Source organism: Nicotiana sylvestris, chromosome 10 (genome assembly GCF_000393655.2).
Source record: "Nicotiana sylvestris chromosome 10, ASM39365v2, whole genome shotgun sequence".
NCBI classification, from domain to species: domain Eukaryota; kingdom Viridiplantae; phylum Streptophyta; class Magnoliopsida; order Solanales; family Solanaceae; genus Nicotiana; species Nicotiana sylvestris.
In genome coordinates, this window is record NC_091066.1 from 59,928,711 (window position 1) to 59,941,692 (window position 12,982).

The window sequence follows — 12,982 nt, forward strand, 5'->3', positions numbered from 1 at the left end:
GGATGAGGTAGCAAATAAAGTGATGAAATACAATAAAAAAATACAATATTCCAAAAATCTAAGCAAACAAGAAATTTTCAATAGGTATAGTTGGAATTCATTGAAAACATATAGATAAGTCAATATACAAAATTTTAGGAAGATTTGAGGTGATTTGAAATGGTTTTATATCAGAATTCGTAATTAAATCGAGTTCAAAAAATTCTTCTGCGACACATGTATCACGCATGTATCTCACACACATGTATATATGTATATATGAATATACATGTGATACACAATTGATACAAATATGATGCATATGTGTTACACAAATGATACACAGTGTGATACACATATCATTTTTTTTTTCATATTTAGTTTTTACTTCGAATTTTCAATTCAAATCACCGCAAAACTTCACCAAATCATCCCAAAATTGAGATTCAAGCTCCTTAAGATGTATCCAATCTATTCTAATAACACCCACTCAAAAGAAAACAAAAAATTAATATTTTTTGCTACTACAAATAGCTAATTGGCTAATATTAATAATATTTGGCTAATATTAGTAATATTTTATGAATTGCTCAATTTTTATAATGAGCTAGTTATAAATAGACATAAGTTTCCCTTTTTATAACATCAGGTATCCAGTACTTATTTACTTGACTAATTCAGATCCGTGTTAGGCCCATAAGGCGGAACTATTCCAAGGAGGACTTGAACCCAAAACCTTTACCACATCAATCCCACAACACTCTTTGGTTTTTCTTTCGTTCTATGCTCCTTAATATTTCTTCTTTTTTATCCCCCCCCCCCCCCATAAATAAGCTATTATTTTAAGAAAATTTGCTAGTTCCCTCGATCGAGTTGAGCTTAATAAAGATTCATATTATGGACTCCAATTTGTGTAGAGCTGTGACGTAATTATTGTTGTTGTTATTGCTATTTCCCTGAATCATTTTTTATTCTCTCATATTTCCCTGTTTCATAATGTTATTTTCTCTATAATTTTATCTTGTTTCTTTTCATTTTCACCCTCTTTCATGTGGTCATTGAAAAAGTTAGAAACTGTACTCAGGTCTTCATCAGCGGTGAAGCCAAGAATCTAAAAACATGAAAAGTTCAAGTTAAGTGATTTAGAAAAGGTGTAGTAGGTGTATCATAATTAAAGTCAATAATGTCACGATCCAAAATTAGTTAAAAATCGTGACGGCGGAGGACATCATTGTCAAGCAAGCCAACACTAAATAGTTAATTAAATTCTCATTTTAATATTTTTGAAATCATAAATTTCCTTCAATTTAACTAGTAAAAGATGAACTTTACAAAATAAATAATAATATTTTTCCAATTTCAATATTGAATATCACATAATCATCCCAGAACCGATGTAACAAGTGTATGAGCATTTTCTAGGAAATAAAATAAAATACAATAACTGTCTGGAATACAAATTTAGACAGAAAAGAAAAATGCAATATACTCTGAAGGAGACTCTGCTGGCTGCGGATCGTAACATAAGACACGGTTCACCTAAGTCCCTGTATCAACCACCCCGCTGCGCCTACAAGGCCACTAGACATATATGTGCATGCACAAAAAATGTATAGCAAGTATAGTATGAGTACGAAAACAACGCATACACGATAAGTATCCGGTCTAATTTGAAGAAGTAGTGAGGTGAGGTCAACTCCGATACTTACTATGGCAAATAATAATATACTGATAATATGATTAATAATAAATTTTATAAGACGATTATAAACTCAATAGCATGAAGCAGGTAAACAATTCTTTTGTTAATAGGAGATTTCCAAATTTATTTTCATCTTTTAACAATTTATATCTCCGGACAATGAGGCCACATCAATTATCAATAATTCCAAAACAATCAATTAAGTCATGCGCAAATCATGCTGAGGTGGTACGGCCCGGTCCAACATAATAATTACACTGTGCACTGCCGGAGGGTCGAACGGCGCGAACAATAGATGCATCTATTTAATCTACTGAGGCGTTCGGCCCATTCCACAAAAGAAAAACACAATCAAACAGTCAATCAAGAATTCATCAAGGAGCAATTATCCAAGGAAAGGTAAATCCCCTTTTACTGGTCAAGAAAACGAAGTTTAACCTTTTAGAAATTCATTTACCAAGTTAGATGTGATTTAAGCAATTTCAATTGACAATAAGGTTACAAATATCGCAAGTATAGTATGTTATAGTATGCTTTTGGGTCCTAGACTACCCGACTTAAGCATAATAGTAGCTACACACGGACTCTCGTCACCTCGTACATACGTAGCCCCCACAAATAGAAGCACATATTGAATTATTTTACCTATGGGGTTAATTCCCTCTTAAAAGGTTTGAAAGGAGACTTACCTCGCTCTGAAGCTTCATAACCGGCTCCCAAGCCCTTCCGACGACTCAAACTGGTGCCCAACGCTCCAAAACTAGTCAATAATTATGTAAACCCATCAATATATACTCAAATACTTATTTTAATCCAATTTATAATAATTTCTGACCTCGATCGAGATGTCGATAAAAATCACCCTCGGGCCCACGTACCTGGATTTCGCAAATTTTCAAAAATAAGCTTTACCCATAACACCATGAACTCAAATATATAAATTGTTCCAAATTTCATGTCCAATTTCGTGGTCAAAATTCAAAAATATAAATTTCTAGGTTTTTCTTCAAAATCCTCAAATTTCTACCAATTTTCATGTCTAAATCCATGTATAAACCTTGTATTTAACTTGCAATAGGTGAGAATGACTTACTTTGACATAGATGACAACAATCTCCCTTCCAAGAGCTCCAACAATCGCCCAACCAAATGAAAATGGAGGAAAATGGCCAAATCCCGTCTTTAAAATGACACTGCCCAACATTGTCGTTCTTTGCGAACGCGGCAATCCCTTCGCGTTCGCGAAGCTCAGCCAGCCCAGGCCCAGAAAACCTTCTTCGCATTCGTGTTCTCGTTCCTCACGACGCATTCGCGAAGCCCTCCGCCCTCACTGCTTCGTGTTCGCGTTTGCATGCCCAACCTCTCGTTCGCGTAGGCCAAACGGCTTCAGGCCCAGACCTCACTTCCTTCTACGCATTCGCAACTAACACTTCGCATTCGCGTAGTTTCCTCAAGCGACCCCTCCGCGTTCGTGAAGGCAAAAAATTAGCAGCCTCAAAATTTCTCTTCGCGAACACAAGACTCTATTCGCGTTTGCGAAGAAGGAAACCAAATACCAGATATCAGCAGTTCCAAAACAGTCCAAAATGATCCGAACCCACCCCCAAAACACACCCGAGGCCCTCGAGACCTCGTCCAGCCACACCAATCAGTCCCATATCATAACATAAACTTGCTCGAGGCCTCAAATCACATCAAACAGTGTCGAAATGATGAATCGCACCCTGATTCAAGCTTAATAAACTTTAGAACTTCAAACTTCTACATTTGATGCCGAAACCGATCAAATCATGTACGATTGACATCAAATTTTAGACACAAGTCACAATCAACATTACGGACCTACTCCAACTTTCAAAATCGGAATCCAACCCCGATATCAAAAAGTACACTTTTGGTCAAACTTCTCAAAAACCTTCAAATTTCTAACTTTCGCCAAATGACCCCAAAATAACATACGGACCTTCGAATCCACTTCCGGAAATGCTCCCAATACCAAAATCACCATACGGAGATATTCCCAGACTTGGAATCCCGAACGGACATTGATAAAATTGAAATGAACTTCAACCCAAATTTATGAAATTCTTCCAAAATGCTAACTTCCACAATAGGCGCTGAAACGCTTGCGGATCATCCAAAAACCAATCCGGACATACGCCCAAGTACAAAATCATCATACGAACCTGTTGGAACCTTCAAATCCCGATTTCGAGGTCGTTTACTCTAAAATACAATCTTAGTCAATTCTTCCAACTTAAAGATTTCGAAATGAGAAGTTTCTTTCCAATTCAACCCCAATCTTCCCGAAATTCAATTCCGACCACGCGTACAAGTCATAATACCGGAAGTGAAGCTAATCATGGCCTCAAACCGCCGAACAATACGCTAGAGCTCTAAATGACCGACCGGGTCGTTACATTATCTCCCACTTAAACATACGTTCATCCTCGAATGTGCTAAGAGTTGCTCTGGAGTTGTCTGAAATCACTGTTTAACACCTTGTCCACCTACCCGTGCTATCACAACTCAGTTGAGCACATTAGCTCGAGCTAATCTGAAGATTTCCCTTTTTACTTAGCCAAATAGGCCTTAGAGCTCAATTCCAACATTCGACAATCTCTGTCATGCTTGTTTCCATCATACGAACACCGTATCAATCTCTATGCGATGCACCAATACATGATTGCATATCTTTGCTGAATTCACACTATGCACTACATAACTTACATGACCATAATAACATCCTTTGATAACGATTGTCAAAATTTCACGAATCTAATGCTCACAATGCACCTCATGACATATATAATTCTTGTTTCAACTCTAGCAATACTGCCACGACGGAAGAGATGTGTAGAAATTCATAACCAACTGCCAAGTCAACAAATCATTGAGTCTCTCCTAATGACTAGAATGATCGCCCCAGTATGAACCAAATAATGGTATTTGCTCTTTAATATGCTTCATATAATCCGGTCGCACTGATACCAGACCCAACAATCTCGTCTCACCCAATACGAGTTGCTCAGGAAATAAACCACTTCAGACACGACAAAAAGTCTCATATGATGCAACAATGTTCCAACAAGATACCAACTCGAATGTGATACATAAGGAAAACAAGCTCTGAAAAGGACTACTAAACCCAGGTAACTAATTAGACAACTGAAAAGGTGTTATGAAACTTCCTCGAAAAATGGGAAACAAAACACACAAGAATAGATATAGGGGACTGTACTCAATAGCACACTGTTACGGTGTGCAACCCGATCCAAACAACATACCGAATATCAGCCACAAGCACGCCCAGTGCATAATACCATCCCTAGGGAGACAGATAGCGCCATACGCTACAAAACTCAGGCACAACTAAGGTGTGATATATGATCTGGATCTAAAGAGCCATCATGCTCACATAACACCATCACTACGCGAAACCTCAGCACATATCAAATTTATCAAGCCGTTTCATAACTCACATAGCACAATATAGTGTTACATGAAATAGCTGATAACGAAATAACATCCAATGTCCGAATACTCCTCCATAAGGAGCGCTATGATGAAATGAATACATTCAGCTTGATATAGAGCCCACATTCACATTTAGATCCATCCACAGACCTCAATTAAATTCTGATCGTTCTACACTAGGCTAGTAACCTTTCAAGGATCCACAATAACCCTTCTTTCCATGACACACAAGAACAACCGTCAATCCGGAACAAACTTCCATAGTCCATAACCAAATGAATCGAGCGCCCTTCATGCATAAATTCTCACATTAACAATAGTACCACAATCTCCATACTTGGTTCCAATCTTCGATCAATCAAGTGACTACATGTCACACTTATACAATCTTCCCGTGGGACATGCTCCCACAACCTTCCGCACTAGGTAACAAGTCTGCACATCCATACCACCGGTCGCACTAATACTGTAAAGCAAAATAAAATCCGAAATAAATACTCAAAGCCTCTTACACAGGACACCAATCTCAGGTGACGCTAAAGACAACACCAGCTTACTCTAACCATTTGAATCATTTTTCCCTGCTCATCAGAGCTGGTGACATTCTTGTCGACACTAAACTGCAACCTTGATCATCAACTTCCAAATCCCATGCTACTTGATGCACTTAATCATGCCAATGCATAAGAGTACAAGAATTTCATCATAACTCCTGAACCACTAATAGGGTAAACACTTCATCATATAGAAACCTTTTACTGAACTTATTTCAAGAGAACCATTGCAACACGTGACTGAATTCTCATATCTGCAAGAAATACCGACCTCAAGTAGTGGTCTAAACCACCATAAATCTTCCAGGATCCATCTGCACTTGACAAACCATAATACTCGAAAGCCTCCAAATAAAATCAATTACGGCGACCGTCAAACCTCGCACGTACCATCACAAATCACATGAGTAACTCAACACGCTGAAGGAGCTGATAATTGCCATCATTATGCCGATTCAACCATTGCTAACCGATACGGCTTCTCCTAAATTACCCTAGACTTGCCTTAGGAATATAATAGCTCTATCTAAAGCATAGCGAACTTAATCCGCACTAGTCCTGAGTGTCCCCATTTCACGAGACCACACTGTCTCAAACCCACGAACCATTTCATACCCTCCTTGTGCGCACAGTCGCATCTTCAACTGGTACACCCATTCTGATAATTCTTCTATGAATCCAAAGTTATTTCCTCCCATTCCTCTCATACTACACCATAAATCAGAGATAATGCGGAACACTCCAAGCTCCTTTATCATAATCCGCTGCAAAAGCTCGATACTTAACCATACTATGGACTCGAAATCCTTAGGCACAACACTTTAACCTTCGAATCCACTAGGATCGTTGCTGAGAGTCGCCCACTCTGACTTGATTCCAAATATAACCAACTCTAAGGCTCTACTAGCACATAAACACTCTCTCAAGAAAGCACCCACCCGGCTGTATCACCTTTCTTGTGAATCACCTCTACACAAAGCATAAATCATGAGTCTTCCCAAAGCTTGAACACGTTCAATAAGGCCAATTATAGCACATATTCCTCAAAGCCTTTGCTCAAATCACCACTGATGTTCTCTTCCCTTAGTCGTAATAACCCACTAATATGCCAATAACTAGAAACCTCACAAGTAGATAACCATACAATCCAATCGTAGGCGGTGGGGCTCTCCCACTTAGCTTGAAGCTACCCTTGCATAACCTGGAACCCACCAAGATTCGTCCTTCATCGTTGACATGATCTTGCACAATTAACCCTCCAAATTCCTCAAAATTCCTTCTGTTAACATTTCTTGAACACTCTGAATCACTAGCCACATTTACATATTCAACCTCTTACTGGATGGCCAGTAGAATTCTTCATAGAAGCTTCGTCAACACCACCCGACCATTAGCTTGCTCACAGGAGATAACCCACCTATGGAAATTACATACCGACATCTTCCAACATTGCTGCATTGGGTACAAATACTACAAAATCAGTAACCCATCCTGAGCATGTGCTCATTCACCAGTTGTACAAGTTTGTTCACTCATCATGGACATTAACTAAAGGTGCGACAATACCTTCAAAAATCAAAAGTCATGTTGTATCCTTCTTCGTATCAAGCAACTCCTCTCTGTTGTATCCAATCTCCCGCCGTATAATAGCCAAATATAATTAAGTCCGTAGGCCCAGTTACTATCCACCATAAATCCCAAATCACTCTAAACTTTTCTCAAGGCGTGTAGTTATCCTACCACTGAAACCATATGCTACTCTGTCACTCTCTACTTTGGTCAAACCCTCTCTTGTAAGCAACTACTCGACTTCTGCTTCTTACACCTGGCCTTCTAGAAATTTAACCACCATATGACACTTCCCACTTGTCCTTCCTAATTTTTCATTGCCCAGTTGTTGCCTTAAATAAAAAAGTCATCTCTGATGCACTTGTGACTAATAGATCGCTACCAACTTTAAACTTTTCGAACACCATCTTTCTCAAGCCGACAACACTTGGAACACAGATTCGATCCTGAACCACTACACACTGCGACATCTGACAGCCTCTTCCCCGGCACCATTCACAATACTCTGCCCTAAAGGCAAATTGAAGAGAACCATAACACCGACGAACTTAACATATTCGATCAAAGGCAATGACACCACATTACTGATGAAAGTTCTACCACGCCTGAAAATACCAGGTTCTCGTTACCTCATCAACCCAAGCTTGAACATTCATAGTCCGACTGCCTTTCTTCCGCCAGAAATAAAATTCTGAATCTCTGAATCTTACATTGAGTAAACATCCTTCAAAGTCATTCACTACGCATAGACAAGCATCCTACCATTACACCAATATTGTGCGACAGCAATGCACGAATCGTCATAACAATCAATGTCAATTCTCACAACCTTAGGTAATACTGATACTGAGCTAAAATGATAGAACAGCCTTCCATAAGGCAATGACAGTAGCCCAATCAAATACGCAGGGGAAAACATCTTGCACCACATCTGTAGTACCATTACAATTCCTCGATTCCCAATTTTTAACAAGTGCTTCACGTCGCATAAGATTGAATAGGAAGGAAATAAAGGCATAAGCCTTAGAGGAATCAAATCGTACGATGAGGAATCGAGAAGGGAAGTGTTATTAACAGCCTTGTAGCCTCTCGAAGATAAGTACAGACGTCTCCATACCGATTCACAAGACTCTACTAAACTCGATCATGACTTATGAGACCTAAGTGAACCTAGTGCTTTGATACCATGTTGTCACGACCCAAAATCTGTTAAAGATTGTGATGGCGCTGGACACCACTATCAAGCAAGCCAATATAAAATAGTTAATTAAATTCTCATTTTAATATTTTTGAAAACATAAGTTTCCTTCAATTTAACTAGTAAAAGATGAACTTTATAGAATAAATAATAATATTTTTCAATTTCAATACTAAATATCCCATAATCATCCCAGACCCGGTGTCACAAGTGCATGAGCATTTACTAGGAAATAAAATAAAATATCATAACTCTCCGGAATACAAATTTGGATAGAAAAGAAAAATACAATATACTCTGAAGGAGACTCTGCTGGCTGCGGATCGTAACATAAGATGCAACTCACCTAATTCCCCGTATCAACCACGTCGTTGCACCCACAAGGCCACTAGACATACATGTGCATGTACAATTAAATATACATCAAGTATAGTATGAGTATGAAAACAACGCATACCCACTAAGAATCCGATCTAATCTCGAAGAAGTAGTGACGAGAGGTACGCTCCGACACTTATTATGGACAACAATAATATACTGATAATATGATTAATCAAGGATTTTATAAGACGACTGTAAACTCAATTGCATGAAGCAGGTAAACAATTCTTTTGTTCATAGAAGATTTTCAAATTTATTTTCATCTTTTAATAATTTATATCTCCGGCCAATGAGGCCATATCAATTATTAATAATTTCAAAACAATTAATTAAGTCATGCGCAAATCATGCCGAGGTCGTACAGCCCGATCCAACATAATAACTACATTGTGCACTGTCGGAGGGTCGAACGACGCTGAATCATAGATGCATCTATTTAATCTGCTGAGGCATTTGGCCCGTTCCACAAAAGGAAAACACGATCACACAGTCAATCAAGAATTCATCAAGGAGAACCTATCCAAGGGAAGGTAAATCCCCTTTTACTGGTCATGAAAACGAAGTTTAACCTCTTAGAAATTCATTTACCAAGTTCGGTATGATTTAAGCAATTTAAATTGACAATAAGGTTACAAATATCACAAGTATAGCATGTTTTTGGGTCCTATGACTACTCGGACTTAAGCCTAATAGTAGCTACGCACGGACTCTCATCACCTCGTGCGTATGTAGCCCCCACAAATACTAGCATGCATTTAATTATTTCACCTATGGGGTTAATTCCTTCTTACAAGGTTAGAAAAGAGACTTACCTCGCTCCGAAACTTCATAATCGGCTTTCAAGCCCTTCCAACGACTCAAACCGGTGCCCAACGCTCCAAAACTAGTCAATAATTGTGCAAACCTATCAATATATACTCAAATACTCATTTTATTCCAATTTATAATAATTTCTAACCCCGATCGAAAAATCGATAAAAATCACCCCCAAGCCCACGTGTCCGGATTCCGAAATTTTTTGAAAATAAACTTTACCCATAACACCACGAACTCAAATATATAAATTATTCCAAATTCCATGTCCAATTTCATGGTCAAAATCCAAAAATATAAATTTCTAGGTTTTTCTTCAAAATCCCCAAATTTCTACCAATTTTCATATCTAAATCCATGTATAAACCTTGTATTTAACTTACAGTAGGTGAGAATCACTTACCTTGGTAAAAATGACGAAAATCTCCCTTTCAAGAGCTCAAAGAATTGCCCAACCAAATGAAAAATGGAGGAAAATGGCCAAATCCCATCTTTAAAATGATACTGCCCAGCACTGCCCTTTTTCGTGAACGCGACAATCCCTTCGCATTAGCGAAGCTTAACCAGCCCAGGCCCAGAAAATCTTCTTCGCGTTCACGTTCCCCACGACGCATTCATGAAGCCTTCCGCCCATGCTGCTTCGTGTTCGCAAACCTTGCCTCGCGTTCGCATAGGCCAAACGACCTCAGGCCCACTCCTCACTTCCTTCTACACGTTTGCGACTGACCTTTCACATTCGCGTAGTTTCCTCAGGTGACCCCTCCGCGTTCGCGACCTATACCTCGCGTTCGCGAAGGCCAAAAACTAGCAGCCTCAAAAATTCTCTTCGCGAACGCAAGACTCTCTTTGCGTTCACGAAGAAGGAAACCAGATACCAGTTATCAGCAGTTCCAAAACAACCCGAAATGATCTGAACCCACCCCGAAACACATCCAAGGCCCCCGAGACGCCGTCCAATCACACCAACCAATCCCATATCATAACATAAACTTGTTCGAGGACTGAAATCACATCAAACAACATCGAAATCATGAATCGCACTCCAATTCAAGCTTAATGAACTTTAGAACTTCAAACTTCTACATTCGATGTCGAAACCTATCAAATCACGTCCGATTGACCTCAAATTTTGCACACAAGTCACGAACAACATTATGGACTTATTCCAACTTTCGAAATTGGAATTTGACCCTGATATCAAAAAGTCCACTTCCGGTCAAACTTCTCAAAAACCTTCAAATTTCTAACTTTCGCAAAATGACCCCGAATGACCTACGGACCTTCGAATCCACTTTCGGACGCGCTCACAATACTAGAATCACCATACGAAGCCATTCCAAGACCTGTAATCCCGAACGGACATCGATAATATTGAAATGCACTTCAACCCAAATGTATGAAATTCTTCCAAAATGCTAATTACCACAATAGGCACTGAAACGCTCACAGGTCATCCAAACCCGATCCGTACATATGCTCAAGTTCGAAATCATCATACAAACTGGTTGGAACCTTCAAATCCCGATTTCGAAGTCGTTTACTCTAAAATCTAATCTTAGTTAATTCTTCCAACTTAAAGCTTTTGAAATGAGAATTTTCTTTCCAATTCTACTCCGATCTTCCCGAAATTCAATTCCGACCATGCGTACAAGTTATAATACCTTAAATGAAGCTGCTCATGGCCTCAAACCGCCGAACGACGCGCTAGATCTCAAAACGACCGGTCGGGTCGTTACAAATGATTTATATATATAAATAATACTTTAGTTGATCTAAAAGTTCTAAATATTAAAAAAATAATTAAATGACCATTTTATGTAATATAAAATTTATTTTTAAAGGATAAAAAGGAATATATTTTGCTAAGGGTTTTCGTACTTTTAATATATAGTGTGTAGTTATAGTTGTATCATAATTAAAGTCAATGATTTACATAAGGTAGAATCTTCATATAAATAAAAGTTTAGTTGACTTAAAAGTCCCAAATATGAGAAAGATAGGTAAATAACCATTTTTTGCAATGTGAAATCTATTTTTAATGGGTAAAAAAGATGAACAATATTTTTCAAAGTGGTGCTTTTAATATAACTAGTTTTAGAGTGCCAAATGTGTGTGTACCTTGTACCAATGTACACAAACTTTTATAATCACGTAAATAATATTGGAAAAATACATTTGAGTTATAAAATAAAATCTAAGGAAATAAATTTAAATTAGTTTATGAAAATGGTAAATGTTAAATTGTTGATCCACTTAGCTAACTCGCAGAAGGAAGAAACCATGTGTTGCAGAATAATTCAATGTTTATGGATTGTAGATATTACTAATAATATGAAAGAGAAAAGCTTGGCAGTTCAACCAAAGACACCTAAGAAAATAATAAATTAATTGTGTGCATATTCTTGAAAATTTTATTTGGAGTTATAAAATAAAATTAGCTAAACATTTGAATTTAAAATATATTATGATTGATGGTGTTACTAATTTAATGATCTCATGTTTGAAATTTAATGATTGGATCAATATGTAACAGTGATAATAAAATAAGTTAGTTCAATATGATTTTTAATTCAAATACTTTTTTTTTGCTTTGCAAATACTGTTACTTATTAGGTGTGTGTATGACATAAAGTTGTACTACATGTAAACTGTTATAAAATATAACCCAAAATAACAATATAGAACAAGCAAAAACAAACTAAGAGATATAGAGAGGAAGAGAGATTCTTATTTCTTCTTCAATTGTGTGTTTTTTCCTATCTATTACAAGGCCTTTATATATGCATAAAAAGTGAAGAAAATATGTCATGGAATATGTCATTGAACATACAAATTATGTCATTGAATATGTCATTAAGCATTTTAGATGAAGATCATGGAAGAAGAGTAGACATCCATCATAATGTGATATTCATCATAACACTCCCCCTTGGATGTCCATAGATAATGTGCCTTGTTAAAAACTCTCTAAAAAAAATATTGGCATGTACATAATTATTTATGATATGCATTGCTTGCTGCCTCATTAAAAACCTTACTAGGAAAACCCAGTGGGACAAAACCTTGGTTAAGGAAAAGAGTGCAGCGTATAGTTACTCCCCCTGATGAAAAATCACTTAATGTCTCGAAGACGACGCATTCCAATCTTATATATCAGCTTTTCAAATATTGAGGTTGGTAATGCCTTAGTGAACAGATCAGCCAAATTATCACTTGAACGAACTTGTTGTACATCTATTTCACCATTCTTCTGAAGATCATGAGTGAAAAAGAATTTTGGTGAAATGTGTTTTGTTCTATCTCCTTTGA